The following is a 17,018-nucleotide window of genomic DNA, read 5'->3' as shown; positions in this document are numbered from 1 at the left end:
CTCAAAACCCAGCTTTGATTTTTATAAATGCTAACTACTATTATATGTATGTCAATAAGATCTTAACTTGCAAAGAATATGGATATCATAAGTCAGATTTCTCTTTGCTTGGTGATCTTTCTAGACAGCTGTATTTTCTTCTTTAAGCACCTAGATGACTAAAGGGCCTGGATTTTTGAAGATGTATGGTATTTTTCTACAAAGATAAGAACAGAACCCTGCCCAACACTTATGGGGTTTCCAAATACCTGTAGGATTGTCAATTTTGTGAAAGAGCTGTCATTTCTCTTTATCAAGGGGTTTCTCTTTTTCAAACAGAATCTTTAACAATTTTAATGGTCACCATAGTATTTCATCTTTTCTGGAAATAAGAGTGAAACCCCTTCCCCCAGCATAGCACATAGAATGAAAATCCTGGTTTTCATTCTAAGGTCAGCAATCCTTGAAATACACCAGCTGATTTAATTCAGAGGTTTTTCTATCGTCTAATATCTCACTGCTACTTTTGTTCATTTCTCATTAGCATTAAAAAATTCACCGTTAATAAAGCATTATGGAATCAATTTCTAGAGCTATTTTTCATTTCTTTCTGTTTGTTTAACATATCCTTTATAGTTCAATTTGCTCTTTCTTTAACTGCCTGACCTGAGGATTGTGTGGTATACCTGTATTATACTTTATAGTCTAATGAGCAAAATCTGTTTAATTTTCTAAGCAACCTATGCTGGACTGTTGTCTATTTTTACATGTGCAGGTATATCCATGATGGCTGTAACTACTAGTAAATGTATGTTTACCAAGTCAGCCTTTTCTGAACTCAAAGTAGTTGCCCATTGAAAACCTGAATAGGTGTTAACGGTATGGTGTACTTGTTTTAATTTTCCAAATTCTACAAAGTGGAACATATCCATCTGCCAGATTTTATTCGTTTGAATACCCTTTGGGTTACTCTCTGCAGGTAGTGGTGTTTTGTTATATAAAGAACAAGTAAGACTTCTCCTTATAATCTCCTTAGCTTGTTGTCATGTAATAGAGAAGAAGTTTTTTGAACTTGAGCTATTGACATATTTTTATAAAATTCTGAGGCCATCAGCACACTTCCAAATAATAATTGATCAATTTCTGCATTACCTTGTGCTAGAGGAACTGGTGGAACCATATGGAATTATTTCTGTGTTACATATATGAGGCAAAGTGTATTCCTGATTATATCTTGAGCCTGAATAAATAATGAAGTCAATTCTGTATTATCCAGTATAAATTCAGTGGTTAAAATATGCAAAATAAGTTTCTGTATATTGCAGAGCAGTAAGTATACTGAGGTTCTTTATAATTCCTTAGTACCATGAGAATAGCATGTAATTCTGACTTTTATACAGAATTATAGTGGCTTTGTTCTACTTTACTTAAATCTTCTTTGTAACCTGCCTATCCTGATTTATTTGCATAAGTATAGAATTACAAGCTCCAGTTACTGGTGTGTCACATACAAAGAGAGGAAGGATCCAAGTAGTTCTCTTTAAAATTCTATTAATTTAGAATACTTGCTATTAATCTCTCAAAGTTTTGTACAAGCTCTTTGTCAGGGATCATTGTCTTCCCATTATTTTTAAAATTTCATCATTAGTAAAAGGTATTATAATCTCCGATGGGTCTATTTCTACTAAATGACAGAGTCTCAATTTTCTTTTTATAATTAATTCAGTGACCTTTTCCACATAATATTTTAAGTTTTTTACTCAGTTTATATGGTAAAAGATTCATTCTAAGATAAGATATTCCCTCTGCATTAAAATTCCTGTAGGGGGATATTTGAAGTGTGTATGACCAGAATGCAGTTAAGATTAGGATCTGCCATTGCCAAGAGATGGTGGCGCATGCCTTTAATCCCAGCACTCGGGAGGCACAGGCATTGGCAAATCCTTTATATCACCAATTCTACTCTTCTACGCTGCGGCTGAGAAGTGCAGAGCAGAGACTGCAGAGGCAGGCGGATCTCAGCCTGGTCTAGAAGAGCTAGTTCCAGGACAGTCTCCAAAGCCTCAGATAAACCTTGTCTCAAAAAAAAAAAAAAAAAAAAAGACTAGGATCCACACAATCCACATGTGCCTCCTGTAATTGCTCTTCAATCAAAGTCAATTTTTTTTTTCAGCTTCTGTTGTTAATTCCCTGGGAAGGCCTGCACACACTTGTTGTCTGCATTTATCGTACATGAAATGATGCCCAAAGTATCTTAAAGGCTATTGACTGCAGGAGTTCCCCAGCACAGGCTACCTCTGTTGCACATATTTTTTGCACCACAGTAGATGGCAGTAGCATCTCTACCCATCCAAGAAATCTCCTGAAGCCCACAGTCTTCCCTCTTCCTCACCCTTTTCTAGGATGGCAAATAGTATAGGTAAATCACATATTCTATCCCACATATGTCCTTCCCCAACTATTTTATTCATCCCTGTCAATATTTCCTACTTTTATTTTTGACCCTCTCTCTGTGTCTTCCCACATGGCTGAGCTTGCATCACCATCTTCATCACTTATACCCCTACAGAGCCCATCTGTCTGGAACAAGGTGTTCCCAACTTCTTAAAAAGAATACCAACCTTTCTTTGGTTCAAGGTCATATTTATTTAGAAATATCTAACTTTTTTGAAAAGAAGATTAGTTATCTGTAACCACACTGCCCAGAATGGAAGCAACTGTTAGTATGTCACCACAATTTTCCAGAATGTGCCTGGTTTGTTGCCCAATTACTGTATAAAAAGTTCATACTGATTTATTACCCCCTCCCACTTTTTATTTAACAATAGGCACAATTTTTTTTTTTAAAAAAGATGATACACTAAGTGTGTAAGGGATGATGATATCCTTGCAAAGACTGAATTAAAAGTAGCATACCCAGACTGATTGGAAGATATCCATGAGTCCTGGTAACTTCCCTTTGGCCTGCTTGTATCAACTTCAGTGGGAAGATTCAGTCCAGTATTGCTATCAATGTCTTGGAAAGAGCCCTATTTAGGAACCACCACTTGGGTAAAATTGAATCCTTGGCTATACCACAGGAGAATATTTCAGCAAAATTCAAAGAGACAGAGGGGGAAGGTATGTACATCTAAGGTAGGTACTAAACAGAGAGACACACGTGCTTAGGTGTCTTTACGAAAGATACATAAATATTTGTCACGTGGCTTAAAGGATGTACACAGTGGTATAAGCCTTTAATATCAGCACTCGGTGGTGTCTCTCTCCTGTGGCAGGTACATTGTTTCTCGTCTGATTCTACCTACTCTCCATTTATTTCTTTTCCAGCATGGCTACGTTCTGTTAAGCCATTGGCTAAAAGCAGCTTCGTTATTCATTAACCAATAAAAGCAATACATATACACAAAAATTTCCCATGCAGAGGCAGGCAGAACACTGGTCTACATGGTTAGTTCTAGACCAGGCAAGGGCTACATAAGACCTTGTTTCAAAAAAGAATAAATAAAAACAAATAATGAAAATTTAAAACTTAGAGATTTAGCACAAATTGAAAGTAGAAGTATATGATTTCAAAAAGTATATATAGGGGCTGGAGAGATGGCTAAGAGGTTAAGAACACTGGCTGTTCTTCCAGTGGTCCTGAGTTCACTTCCCAGCAACCACATAATGGTTCATAACCATCTGTAATGAGGTCTGGTGTCCTCTCCTGGCATAGAGATATACATGCTGGAGGAATATTGTATACATGATAAATAAATCTTTAAAAAAATCAAAAAGTATATATATTGTTATGTATATTAATATTTGCCTGCTTATCTATATATGGACCATGTGTGTGCAGTACCCATGGAGGCCAGAAAAGGGCAGTGGGTCTCCTGGATCTGAGTTGTGAGCTGCCCTGTGCATATGGATCCTCTGCACGAATAGTAAATGCTCTTAACTGTCGAGTCATCCTTCCAGATTTTATCCCTCACCCTCAAGTATTTCCTTTGTAAATGAAATTGTAAGGTGTATTATTTATATTTAGAGATGAGTGTGGCATGCTAGCATAGTTAAATGCAAGGAACAGACATGCTGGCCCTAATTAAATAGAGTTGTTTATTAATTTGTGGGTAGTTTTTTTGTTAATTTAGTTTTTTCCCCAAGACATGGTTTCTCTGTGTAACCACACTGGCTGTCCTGAAAATTTCTTTGTAGACCAACCTTGCCTCAAACTCATAGAGATCCACCCGCCTCTGCCTCCTGAGTGTTGGGATTGAAGGCGTATACCCCTATTGTCCATTTGATTACTTGTTCTGTACATTCTCTTTGTTATATCTTTAGGAAGATGGATACCACATCTGCAGAAAATCTGCTTTATGTCACTGTCTTGAAGTTTTTGACTCTTGTTGAGTCAGACATACCAACTAGAACTCAAGGGGAGCAGTTTCTTTCACTTTCCCTGCTTTTAAATTCCCTTTCTCTTTTCAGACTACCTCACTGAGAGTCCCAGAGGAGAGAGGAAGATCCAATATGGCAGACAGAGGGCTTTTGTGGGGTTGTGGTGACTGGCAGTCACCACAGGAGGGCCACACTGATGTTTTGCATTTAATCCAGTGACTGTACCTTAAGGAACTGTGCTCTCAACCCGGATTTGCAGCACCGCATTTACCAGCAGCAGTTTGGCCCTTGGGCTCCAGCAATGAAGGAATTCTGTTCTCTCAGGTTTTGGCCTCACACTCATGGAGACATGATGTACGGGATGCTATGGAGGCCAATAGGGTGGCAATTGCTCAGATTTCAATCCTGAGCTAGAACAAGTTCAGAGATGGGCTGGATTTTACACTCAGGGGTTGGTTGACTTTTTATGCACATGTGGTCAAGGGCAAAGCATGTTTATTTTGCTCTAGTTTGAGTGTCAACATGTGTTTATTTCTCCTGCCCTTCTTAACATTTTGGCTCTGATTCAGGGTGATAATGTTTCTTTCACTGGTTATAGATTTAGGGACAAAGTGTATTCCTTTGGCTCTGGTTTCAGGACCAGGGTGTGATTCTTTGACTGGCCCTTTATTCTACCCATAGGGCTTCACAAATTCTTGAAATCAGTTTTGTCCATTGGTTTGCTGGGACAAACAAAATAAAAATGAATATCATAAAGCTTGAATAGATTTATGACACTGCCAATTCATTTTTCTACAGAATAAATGTTGTTGGTTAAATGACTGTATGTTTGCTAAAATCATAAAAAGTAATTTATAACAAAGTCCTCAGAATCTTTTTCACGTAAGCAAAAACTACTGTAATATGCAAGTATTACAATTATATTTATCATATTGATTGTACACAAAATTTTACTCCTATATAGGTGAAAAACATTACCATATTGAAATCATTTTATTGAGTTTCATTCCAGTATGTCTTTTTTCATGTTTTTGAAAACTACGCTGACTAAATTTATAGTTTCTCTCTAGAATGGTTTATTTTATGTTTTTTGGAGTTTATTATGACACACAAAGGCATTAGCACACAAAATCCATTTATTGGGTTTCTCTCCAGTATGTGTTTTTATGCATTTGAAAAAGACAGAGACATGCAAATGCTTTACCTCACAGATTACATGCATACAGTTTCTCTCCTGTATGTGTTTTTTTATGTGTTTGAAGAGTATTGTGATGAGCAAATGCTTTACCACACTGATTACATTTATAGGGCTTCTCTAAGTATGTATTCTTTTATGCATTTGAAGATAACTGAGTCGTGAAAACAATTTACCACACTGATTACATTTAAAGGGTTTCTCTCCAGTATGTGTTCTTTCGTGTATTTGAAGATGACTGTGACGAGCAAAGGCCTTACTACACTGACTACATTCATAAGGTTTCTCTCCAGTATGTGTTCTTTCATGCACCTGAAGTTGACCGTGACGTGCAAAGGCCTTTCTACACTGATTACATTTGTAGGGTTTCTCCCCAGTATGTGTTCTTTCATGCATTTGAAGATAACTCTGATATGCAAAGGCCTTACCACACTGATTACATTTGTAGGGTTTCTCTCCAGTATGTGTTCTTTCATGCATTTGAAGATAACTCTGAAATGCAAAGGCCTTACCACACTGATTACATTCATAGGGTGTCTCTCCAGTATGTGATCTTTTATGCTTTTGAAGACTAGTTTGATATGCAAAGGTTTTACCACACTGATTGCATTCATAAGGTTTCTCTCCAGTGTGTGATCTTTTATGCTTTTGAAGACTACTTTGATATGCAAAGGTTTTACCACACTGATAGCATTCATAGGGTTTCTCTCCAGTATGTGTTCGTTTATGCATTTGAAGATAACGCTGAAATGCAAAGGTCTTACCACACTGATTACATTCATAGGGTTTCTCTCCAGTATGTGATCGTTTATGCCTTTGAAGATGACTGTGCCTGCCAAAGGCCTTACCACATTGATAACATTCATAGGGTTTCTCCCCATTAAGTGTTCTTTTATGGCTTTGAAGACTAATGTGATCAGGAAAGGCTTTACCACACAGATTATATCCATCCGGTATCCCTCCAGTATATGTTCCTTTATGACATGGATGAGTCTCATAAAGAACAAAGTCTTTAGCACCTTGAGTGTATTCATAGTGCTTTTCTCCCGTGTATTTTCTTGTATTCATTTGAAGATCACTGTGATGAGCTAAGACTTTTCCACATTGCTTAATTTCATAATGTTGTTCTCCAGCATGTGTATTTTCATTCCTTAGAAGGTGGGTGTCATAAGACCAGGCTTTAGCAGAGTGAGTATATACTGAATGTTTCTCTCCAGTTTGATTTCTTTCAATCCTGCAAAGAAAATTGGCACATATAAAAGCTTTACCACACTCAATACACTGTTGAACCTCATATCTATATGAAGAAATTTTATAATTAGTTCCAAATGTAAAGAGGAATCAGTTATTAAGATTTTATAACTCTGTTTAAAATCACTTCATTCTTTCATTAGGGGCCATTTTGCATCTTGAAGAATATGTGTGATTGTAAATTCCTTTGTTTCATGGTTTACTTTTTCACCTTTACAAAAACATTTTATATGACATTTTTCACAATTTTCAAGAGAACTGGATGCACTGAGAGCATTACCATCTTTACTGCATTCATAAATTTTACTATACTGTGAATCATATTACACTTGCTAAGTGAACTAGGAGACACAGGTTTGTCGGCACAGACCTAGAACTCATGGGGCTTGTTTGTAATGTGAGTTTGTTGATGTATTAATGATGGTAGAAAACCAATTACTTGTATACATGAATCAAATTCAACAAGTATACTCTACATGGGAAAAACTGGTTATCTTCTAATTGTTCTTAAGGAGAGATGTGTGAAATCTTTCCAAATCCCTTTGCTCATATGCTTGCATCAAGAGTCACATATGATACACATAGTAAAGGAATAACAGTGAATAAAATACTTCCACACTGAATTCTCATGGTTTGACTTTCTGTTCTTCACAGACCTGTGGTATACATATTAAGGTTTCTCCACAACTGCCCCTTGACCCTTGACTCTAATGCTGCTTTCACTAAACTTAGCACAATCCCAAAAAGTATATGAGTAATATAACACTTACCATGGGATTTTGATTTAGTAGAAAGTTTTGCAGATACACTTATCATCACTGAAATGTGTATACATTTTGTTTCATGAGTAGCAAGAAATAAATGATTGGAAGATCTACTTTAGCTCTCATGGTGCTATGATTCAAATGATAATATCTGTTTAGGCATTGATTTCTAGACTTCTTTCTTTTTTTTTCTTTTTTTTTTTATTAAGAAAAGAAGAAAAAAAACATAAACAAAAAACAAGTTTCCACCTCCTCCCAGCCTCCCATTTCCCTCCCCCTCCTCCCACCCTTCTCCCCCTCCTCCCACTCCTCTCCCCCTCCCTCTCCAGTCCACAGAGCAGTCCGGGTTCCCTGCCCTGTGGTAAGTCCTAGGTCCTCCCCCCTCCGTCCATATCTAGGAAGGTGAACATCCAAACTGGCTAGGCTTCCACAAAGCCAGCACATTAAGTAGGATCAAAACCCCGTGCCATTGTACTTGGCATCTCATCAGCCCTCATTGTTCGCCATGTTCAGAGAGTCCGGTTTTATCCCATGCTTTTTCGGTCACAGTCCAGCTGGCCTTGGTGAGCTCCCAGTAGATCAGCTCCACTGTCTCAGTGGGTGGGTGCACCCCTCGTGGTCCCAACTTCTTTGCTCATGTTCTCCCTCCTTCTGCTCCTCATTGGGACCTTGGGAGTTCAGTCCAGTGCTCATGTGTGGGTCTCTGTCTCTATCTCCATCCATCACCAGATGAAGGTTCTATGATGATATGCAAGATATTCGTCAGTATTGCTCTAGGATAGGGTCATTTCAGGTTCCCAATCCTCAGCTGCCCAAGGAACTAACTGGGAACCTCATCTTGGGCACTTGGGAGCCCCTCTAGGGTAAAATCTCTTGCCCACCCTAAAGTGGCTCCCTTAACTAAGAATTGTGGTTCCGTGCTCCCCTATCCACCTTTCCTTTATCCCAATTCTCCTGATTCCCCAAGTCCCCCCTCCTTCCCTTCTACCTTTTCTCTCCCCATCTCCCCTTACCCCCATCCCACCCCAACCCCAAGATCCTAATTTTCTCCCCGGCAATTTGGTCTACTTCCCTTAGCCAAGAGGATAACTATATGTTTTTCCTTGGGTTCACCTTCTTACTTAGCTTCTTTAGGTTCACCTATTGTAGACTCCGTGGCCCTTATTTATGGCTAGAAACCAATTATGAGCGAGTACATCCCATGTTCATCTTTTTGGGTCTGGGACACCTCACTCAGGATAGTGTTTTCTATTTCCATCCATTTGCATGCAAAATTCGAGAAGTCATTGTTTTTTACCGCAGCGTAGTACTCTAGCGTGTATATATTCGATACTTTCTTCATCCATTCTTCCATTGAAGGGTATCTAGGTTGTTTCCAGGTTCTGGTTATTACAAATAATACTGCTATGAACATAGTTGAACAAATGCTTTTGTCATATGATAGAGCATCTCTTGGGTATATTCCCAGGAGTGGTATTGCTGGGTCCAGGGGTAAGTTGATCCCGAATTTCCTGAGAAACCGAAACACTGACTTCCACAGTGGTTGCACAAGATTGCATTCCCACCAGCAATGGATGAGGGTACCCGTTCCTCCACAGCCTCTCCAGCAAAGGTTATCCTTGGTGTTTTTGACTTTAGCCATTCTGACAGGTGTAAGATGATATCTCAAAGTTGTTTTGATTTGCATTTCCCTGATTGCTAAGGAAGTTGAGCACGACTTTAAGTGTCTTTTGGCCATTTGAACTTCTTCTGTTGAGAATTCTCTGTTCAGCTCAGTGCCCCATTTTTTAATTGGGTTAATTAGCATTTTAAAGTCTAGGTTCTTGAGTTCTTTATATATTTTGGAAATCAGACCTTTGTCTGTTGTGGGGTTGGTGAAGATCTTCTCCCAGTCAGTAGGTTGCCTTTGTATCTTAGTGACTATGTCCTTTGCTTTACAGAAGCTTCTCAGTTTAAGTAGGTCCCATTTATTCAATGTTGCCCTTAATGTCTGTGCTTCTGGGGTTATACATAGGAAGCGATCTCCTGTGCCCATCTCCTGTAGGGTACTTCCCACTTTCTCTTCTATCAGGTTCAGTGTGTTCGGGCTGATATTGAGGTCTTTAATCCATTTGGACTTGAGTTTTGTGCACCTTGATAGATAAGGGTCTATTTTCATTCTTCTACAGGATGACATCCAGTTGTGCCAGCACCATTTGTTGAAGATGCTTTCTTTCTTCCATTGTATACTTTTAGCTCCTTTATCAAAAATGAGGTGTTCATAGGTTTGTGGGATAAAATCCGGGTCTTCTATACGATTCCATTGGTCGACTTCTCTGTTTTTATGCCAGTACCACACTGTTTTCATTACTGTAGCTCTGTAATAGAGTTTGAAGTCAGGGATGGTAATGCCTCCAGACGATCCTTTATTGTATAGGATTGTTTTGGCTATCCTGGGTTTTTTGTTTTTCCATATAAAGTTGATTATTGTCCTCTCCAGATCTGTGAAGAATTTTGATGGGATCTTGATGGGGATTGCATTGAATCTATCAATTGCCTTTGGTAGAATTGCCATTTTTACTATGTTGATCCTCCCAATCCAAGAGCAAGGGAGGTCCATCCATTTTTTGGTATCCTCCTCAATTTCTTTCTTCAATGCCTTAAAGTTCTTGTCAAATAGATCTTTCACTTCCTTGGTTAGATGTACCCCAAGATATTTTATGCTGTTTTTGGCTATTGTGAATGGTGAAGCTTCTCTGATTTCCCTCTCTGCTTCCATATCCTTTGTGTATAAGAGGGCGACTGATGTTTTGGAGTTGATCTTGTATCCTGCCACATTACTAAAGCTGTTTATCAGCTGTAAAAGTTCTTTGGTGGAGTTTTTGGGGTCGCTTATGTACACTATCATATCATCTGCAAATAACGAAAGTTTAACTTCTTCCTTTCCAATTCGAATCCCCTTGATTCCATTATGTTGTCTTATTGCTATTGCTAGAACTTCAAGCACTATATTGAAGAGGTATGGGGAGAGTGGACAGCCTTGTCGTGTTCCTGAGTTAAGTGGGATGGCTTTGAGTTTCTCTCCGTTTAATTTGATGTTAGCTGTTGGCTTGCTGTATATAGCTTTTATTATATTTAGGTATGACCCTTGTATCCCTAATCTCTCCAAGACTTTTAACATAAATGGATGTTGAATTTTGTCAAATGCTTTTTCAGCATCTAATGAAATGATCATATGGTTTTTTTCTTTCAGTTTATTTATATGCTGGATTACATTGATAGATTTTCGTATGTTGAACCAGCCCTGTATCTCAGGAATGAAGCCTACTTGATCATAATGGATAATTTTTCAGATGTGTTCTTGGATTCGATTTGCCAGTATTTTGTTGAGGATTTTTGCGTTGATATTCATGAGTGAGATTGGCCTGTAGTTCTCTTTCCTGGTTGAGTCTTTGAGTGGTTTTGGTATCAGAGTAATTGTGGCTTCATAAAAGGAGTTTGGTAATGACCCTTCTGTTTCTATATTGTGGAATACATTAAGGAGTATAGGTATTAGATCTTCTTGGAAGATCTGGTAGAATTCCGCATTGAAACCATCTGGTCCTGGGCTTTTTTTGTAGGGAGGTTTTTGATAACCTCTTCTAATTCTTCGCGACTAACAGGTCTATTTAGATTGTTCACCAGGTCCTGATTTAACTTTGGTATATGATATTTATCTAAAAAAGTATCCATTTCCTTTACATTTTCCAATTTTGTAGCATATAGGCTTTTGTAGTAAGATCTAATGATTCTCTGAATTTCCTCTGTGTCTGTGGTTATGTCCCCCTTTTCATTTCTGATCTTATTAATTTGCAAATTCTCTCTCTGCCGTTTGATTAGCTTGGATAGTGGTTTGTCAATCTTGTTGATTTTCTCCAGGAACCAGCTTTTTGTTTCATTGATTTTTTGTATTGTTTTCTGTGTTTCTATTTTGTTGATTTCAGCCCTCAGTTTGATTATTTCCAGTCTTCTACTCCTCCTAGGTGAGTCTGCTTCTTTTTTTTCTAGAGCTTTCAGGTGGGCTGTTAAGTCTCCAATGTGAGCTTTCTCTGTTTTCTTTAAGTGGGCACTTAGTGCTATGAACTTTCCTCTTAGGACTGCTTTCATAGTGTCCCATAAGTTTGAGTATGTTGTTTCTTTATTTTCATTGAATTCCAGGAAGACTTTAATTTCTTTCTTTATTTCTTCCTTAATCCAGGTATGGTTCAATAGTTGACTGTTCAGTTTCCATGACTTTGTATGCTTTCTGGGGGTAGCATTATCGTTGAATTCTAACTTTAATCCATGGTGATCTGATAAGACACAGGTGGTTACTAATATTTTTTTGTAACTGTGGATGTTTGCTTTGTTACCGACTATGTGGTCGATTTTCGAGAAGGTTCCATGAGCTGCAGAGAAGAAGGTATATTCTTTCCTATTTGGATGGAATGTTCTATAGATGTCTGTTAAGTCCATTTGATTCATTACCTCCATTAATTCTCTTATTTCTCTGTTAGGTTTCTGTCTGATTGACCTGTCCATTGGTGAGAGAGGAGTGTTGAAGTCTCCTAGTATTAGTGTGTGCGGTTTGATGGCTGCCTTGAATTTTAGCAATGTTTCTTTTATGTACGTGGGTGCTTTTATATTAGGGGCATAGATGTTCAGGATTGAGACTTCATCCTGATGAACTGTTCCTGTTATGAGTATAAAATGCCCCTCTCCATCTCTTCTGATTGATTTAAGTTTAAAGTCAACTTTGTTAGAGATTAGTATGGCCACACCTGCCTGTTTCTTAGGTCCATTTGCTTGATAGGCCTTTTCCCAGCCCTTTACTCTGAGTAGGTGCCTGTCTTTGTGGTTGAGGTGTGTTTCTTGTAAACAGCAGAATGTTGGATCCTGTTTTCTTATCCAATCTCTTAGCCTGTGCCTTTTTATAGGTGAGTTGAGTCCATTGACATTAAGTGATATTAATGACCAGTGGTTGTTAACTCCGGTCATTTTTTTTTAGTCGTAGAGTTTGTGTGTTTCCCTTCTTTGTTTTGTGTTGGTGAAGGGTCTCTAGATGTCTGAGTTATTGTGGTCATTGTTGGACTCCTTGGTTAGTGATTTTCCTTCAATTACTTTCTGTAAGGCTGGATTTGTGGCTGCGTATTGTTTAAATTTGTTTTTATCCTGGAAAATTTTATTTTCTCCATTTATAGTGAATGAAAGCTTGGCTGGGTATAGTAATCTGGGCTTGCACCCATGGTCTCTCAGTTTCTGCAGTACATCTATCCAGGACCTTCTGGCTTTCATGGTTTCCATGGAGAAGTCAGGTGTAAGTCTGATAGGTTTACCTTTATAAGTAATTTGGCCTTTTTCCTTTGCAGCTCTTAATATTCTTTCCTTATTCTGTATGCTTTGTGTTTAGATAATTATATGGCGAGGGGATTTTTTTTTTTGATCCAGCCTATTCGGTGTTCTGTATGCTTCTTGCACCTTCATAGGAATATCTTTCTTTAGGTTGGGAAAGTTTTCTTCTATAATTTTATTAAATATATTTTCTGGACTATTGAGCTGCCCTTCTTCTCCTTCTTCTACTCCTATTATTCTTAGGTTTGGTCTTTTTATTGTGTCCCATATTTCCTGAATGTTTTGTGATGAGAGTTTGTTGGACTTGCTGTTTTCTTTGATCAGTGTGTTTATTTTCTCTATGGTATCTTCAGAATCCGAGAGTCTTTCTTCTATCTCTTGTATTCTGCTGGTTATGCTTGTTTCTGTAGTCTCTATTCGTTTACCTAGATTTTCCATGTCCAGCCGGCCCTCTGTTTGTGTTTTCTTCTTTGCCTCCATTTCAGTTTTCAGGTCTTGAACTGTTTCCATTATCTGTTTGATTGTTTTTCCTTGGTTTTCTAGGGTATCATTCACTGATTTATTCAATTCTTCAAACTTTCTGTTATATTTCTCATCCATTTCTATAAGGGCGTTTTTTACATGCTGTTTAAGGGTGTCAATCACTTTCATGAAGTCAATCTTTTCTCCTTCCTCTTGATTAAGGGGTTCTTGTCCTCCCGTTGTGAGGTCGCTTGTTTCTGGTGGCTTCATGTTGCTTTTCAGCTTGTTGGGCGAATTTTGCCTTGACGTCGGCCCATTGCTTCTTCCAAATGCTCCCTATGGATCTTCTTTTACCGGATCAGGTCTCCTTGCCTACCATACGCTGTCTCTTCCCAATGTTGGCTCTCTGGCGATGAGAGATCAGGCCTCCATGCTGGTTGGGCAGCTCACAAACAAAGCACCTACCCCGCTTGGTGCAGGCAGGCCACAGAAACAAAGGAACTGCTGCCCGCCCGGGAGCCCCGAGTACTCGGACCCAGCGCCCCGATAGGCTGGGCTGGGCGATGCCACGCGCCAAAAGAGGGCAGTGGGGCCGAAGTGGGGAGGGCTCTGGACGGAAGCTGGGTGGGCCAGGAAGAAAGAGGCAGCACCCGGGGAGTAGAGGCCCTGCAGAGAGCCCAAGCAGGACAGGGGGCCAAGAAACCCCCGAGCTCCCCGTCCCATGGCGCCGTGGGCCAGAAACTCACCCCAATGCTGGGTCTCCTGGCGCCGAAAGATCAGGCCTCCATGCTGATTGGGCAGCTCGCAAACAAAGCGCCTACCCCGCTTGGTGCAGGCAGGCCACAGAAACAAAGGAACTGCAGCCCGCCGGGAGCCCCGGACCCAGCGCCCAGATAGGCTGGGCTGGGCGATGCCACGCGCCAAAAGAGGGCAGTGGGGCCGAAGTGGGGAGGGCTCTGGACGGAAGCTGGGTGGGCCAGGAAGAAAGAGGCAGCACCCAGGGAGTAGAGGCCCTGCAGAGAGCCCAAGAAGGACAGGGTACCAAGAAACCCCCAAGCTCCCCGTCCCAGGCTGGCGCCGTGGGACAGAAACTCATCCCAATTAGACTTCTTTCTTAAATGAATGCCTTGCAAATACATTTCACATACATGGAATTGAGGTATATGGATTTGTGAGAAATTAATAACCATCAATGCATATAAAGCTGTGCTTCTTTATACTGTTGCTTTTGATTAATTGTTCCAGGACACATTACAATCTCATCAGAGGCACACTGTTATCAATGTTCACAACAAAATTACCTTGCAGGTCTTCTACAACATTGACAATGTTCTTTAGTGTTGTTGTCTTCCCAAATGTATCCTAAAATACAGTACCAAGATATGAATGTTATATTATTTAACATTGTGTAACATTTAGCTTATTATCTTAAGTGAACCTAAGAACTATTGACTGCATTATTTACTTTCTTCTTCTTTCTAAATCAAAGTATAGAATATCATTAACCGAGGAAAAGTTGTCTTCATATTTTAAAACATGAAGGAAATTTATTTTTACCTATAGTAGTGAGGTTCCTGTAGGTCTCCAGCATCACATCTTTGTAGAGATTCTTCTGGAAAGGATCCAGCAAATCCCACTCTTCCTGAGTGAAGTTGATATGCACATCATCATAGGTGACGGCCTTCGAAAATATACCATACATGTGTATAATGGAAAGCATGACAGTGACAACATTGGAGATGCATACTTCTTTGACAGTATGGTCATATGATTCTGGTGTTCCCCACTCTTATTCCATGACATAGACAATCACTTTAGAAGGAAATTGAAAAGGAGAGTCAATTCTGTCATTCCTCTACACTTTGAATGGGATTTCACCTTATAAGAGCAATGTTTATTAACAGGGAGAGACAAGGAGAAAGATCAACAATACCGAGAAAAGTGTATGAAAAATGACAGACTGCCCCAAAAAAAAAAAAAAGATGGACAAACTGGGTGTATTGTACCTTTAGCCAAAATACTCAGAAAACAGAGGTGGGTATATTTGTCTCTGAGTGGAATGCCAGTCAAGTCTATGCAATCAGGTTCAGGACAGGTGGAAGTACACATTAAGACCCTGTCTCCTTTGCAAAATTAAGTGAAAGAATGGGATAGAAAGAACTGAAAGGCACTTATTGAAGTTCCTACCAAGAGTTTTGCTTTCACTCCAGTTCTGTATTCATCTTTCAGACCCCTGAAGTACCATAATTGAAACTACAATACCAGTAACATTTTCTAGAAAGGAACTAACTGTATGTTTAAAAAAAGTTACAAATGGACAGATGAAAACAAATAGAAATATAAATGTTGGTCATAAATAACCAACATAGAGTTGGAGAGAGGGAAGAATAATACAGCACTCTTGCTGGTTTTGAATGAGGTGGACACATTTGCCAGTACTTACATGGGGTTCACAACTCTCCATTTTTCCATGGTCAGGATTTATGAGACCCTTTGATCACTCTGATGACCAGGTACCCATGAGGTGCATATCCATGCAGACATATAAAATAGTCATATTGATTTTAAAAAAATAACAGCAAGTATAACAATCAAGAAGAATTTCATGCAACTACAATTTAATGACTCAGAATACTCAGGCAGTATTAATGTTATGAATACATGGCACCCTGGGAATCAGAGTGATATTCTCTGTCAAATTTTAAAATTCAAGATAAGCATGAAGCAAAGCACAACAGCTTATATTGGACATGAAAAAAAAAACTACATTTCAGGGACATCATCCAATAACATAAAACCAAATAGAGACAAGAATGATGCCCCCCTTTTCATTCAGGAATTTGGAGCCACACAGCAAGGACTACTTAGATAAGCAAACAAAACAATTAAAGCAGCAGGTTACCAAACCCCTTAGCACTGAATACCAACTGTTTCTGCTACATCTTATGCTATTTAGAGATCAAGATTATAATGATGGTAAAAGCATTTCAGTAGTAAGGTAGGAAGTTGGCTGATTAATGTCAAGCACAACACAGTGAATATAAATATCAGGATATTACTTAAGGGATTGAAACTGATCACATACAATGAGGAATTTCATCTAGAAAGGCTTCTCCTACTAAAGATTCACCAAAATTGAGAGAAAACCACCAAGGAGAGAAACTTGTTCAAATACATGATCATTTCTAGGAGGTTATTCATTCGGTCAAGTACATTCTGAAACCAGTCACTATTGGTTCATTGTCAACATGCATTTAGAAACTTCAATGATTCACATTTAAAGATTTTTGGAAAAGGACGCTTAAAAGAAATCCAACACTAGCTCAGAACTGAGAAATAAATGTTTATTTATATATGAGTAGACTCATAAATCAGAATCCTCTGCTTGTACGGAGATCAGAAACCAAATTCCATAGCTGGAAAAGAGAGGCTGGATGCATGCTCTACAGCGACATATATAGTATAAGAGTTCACACCCCAGTGGGCAGATAACCACTGGCTGTAGACTTCCTACAGCACCTCCCCTCTTGTTTAAATTAGAGAGTTGTAAGCCTAATACAAAATTATATACAATAAGAACAAATATATTCAATAATTATTCTATCCTAACTAATTTAAGTCTTGTATAATAAATAACT

This window comes from Microtus oregoni, unplaced genomic scaffold (genome assembly GCF_018167655.1).
Source record: "Microtus oregoni isolate MIOR12 unplaced genomic scaffold, Mior012 000018F_ref0000195, whole genome shotgun sequence".
In the NCBI taxonomy this organism is placed as follows: domain Eukaryota; kingdom Metazoa; phylum Chordata; class Mammalia; order Rodentia; family Cricetidae; genus Microtus; species Microtus oregoni.
This window is presented reverse-complemented; position numbering follows the sequence as displayed.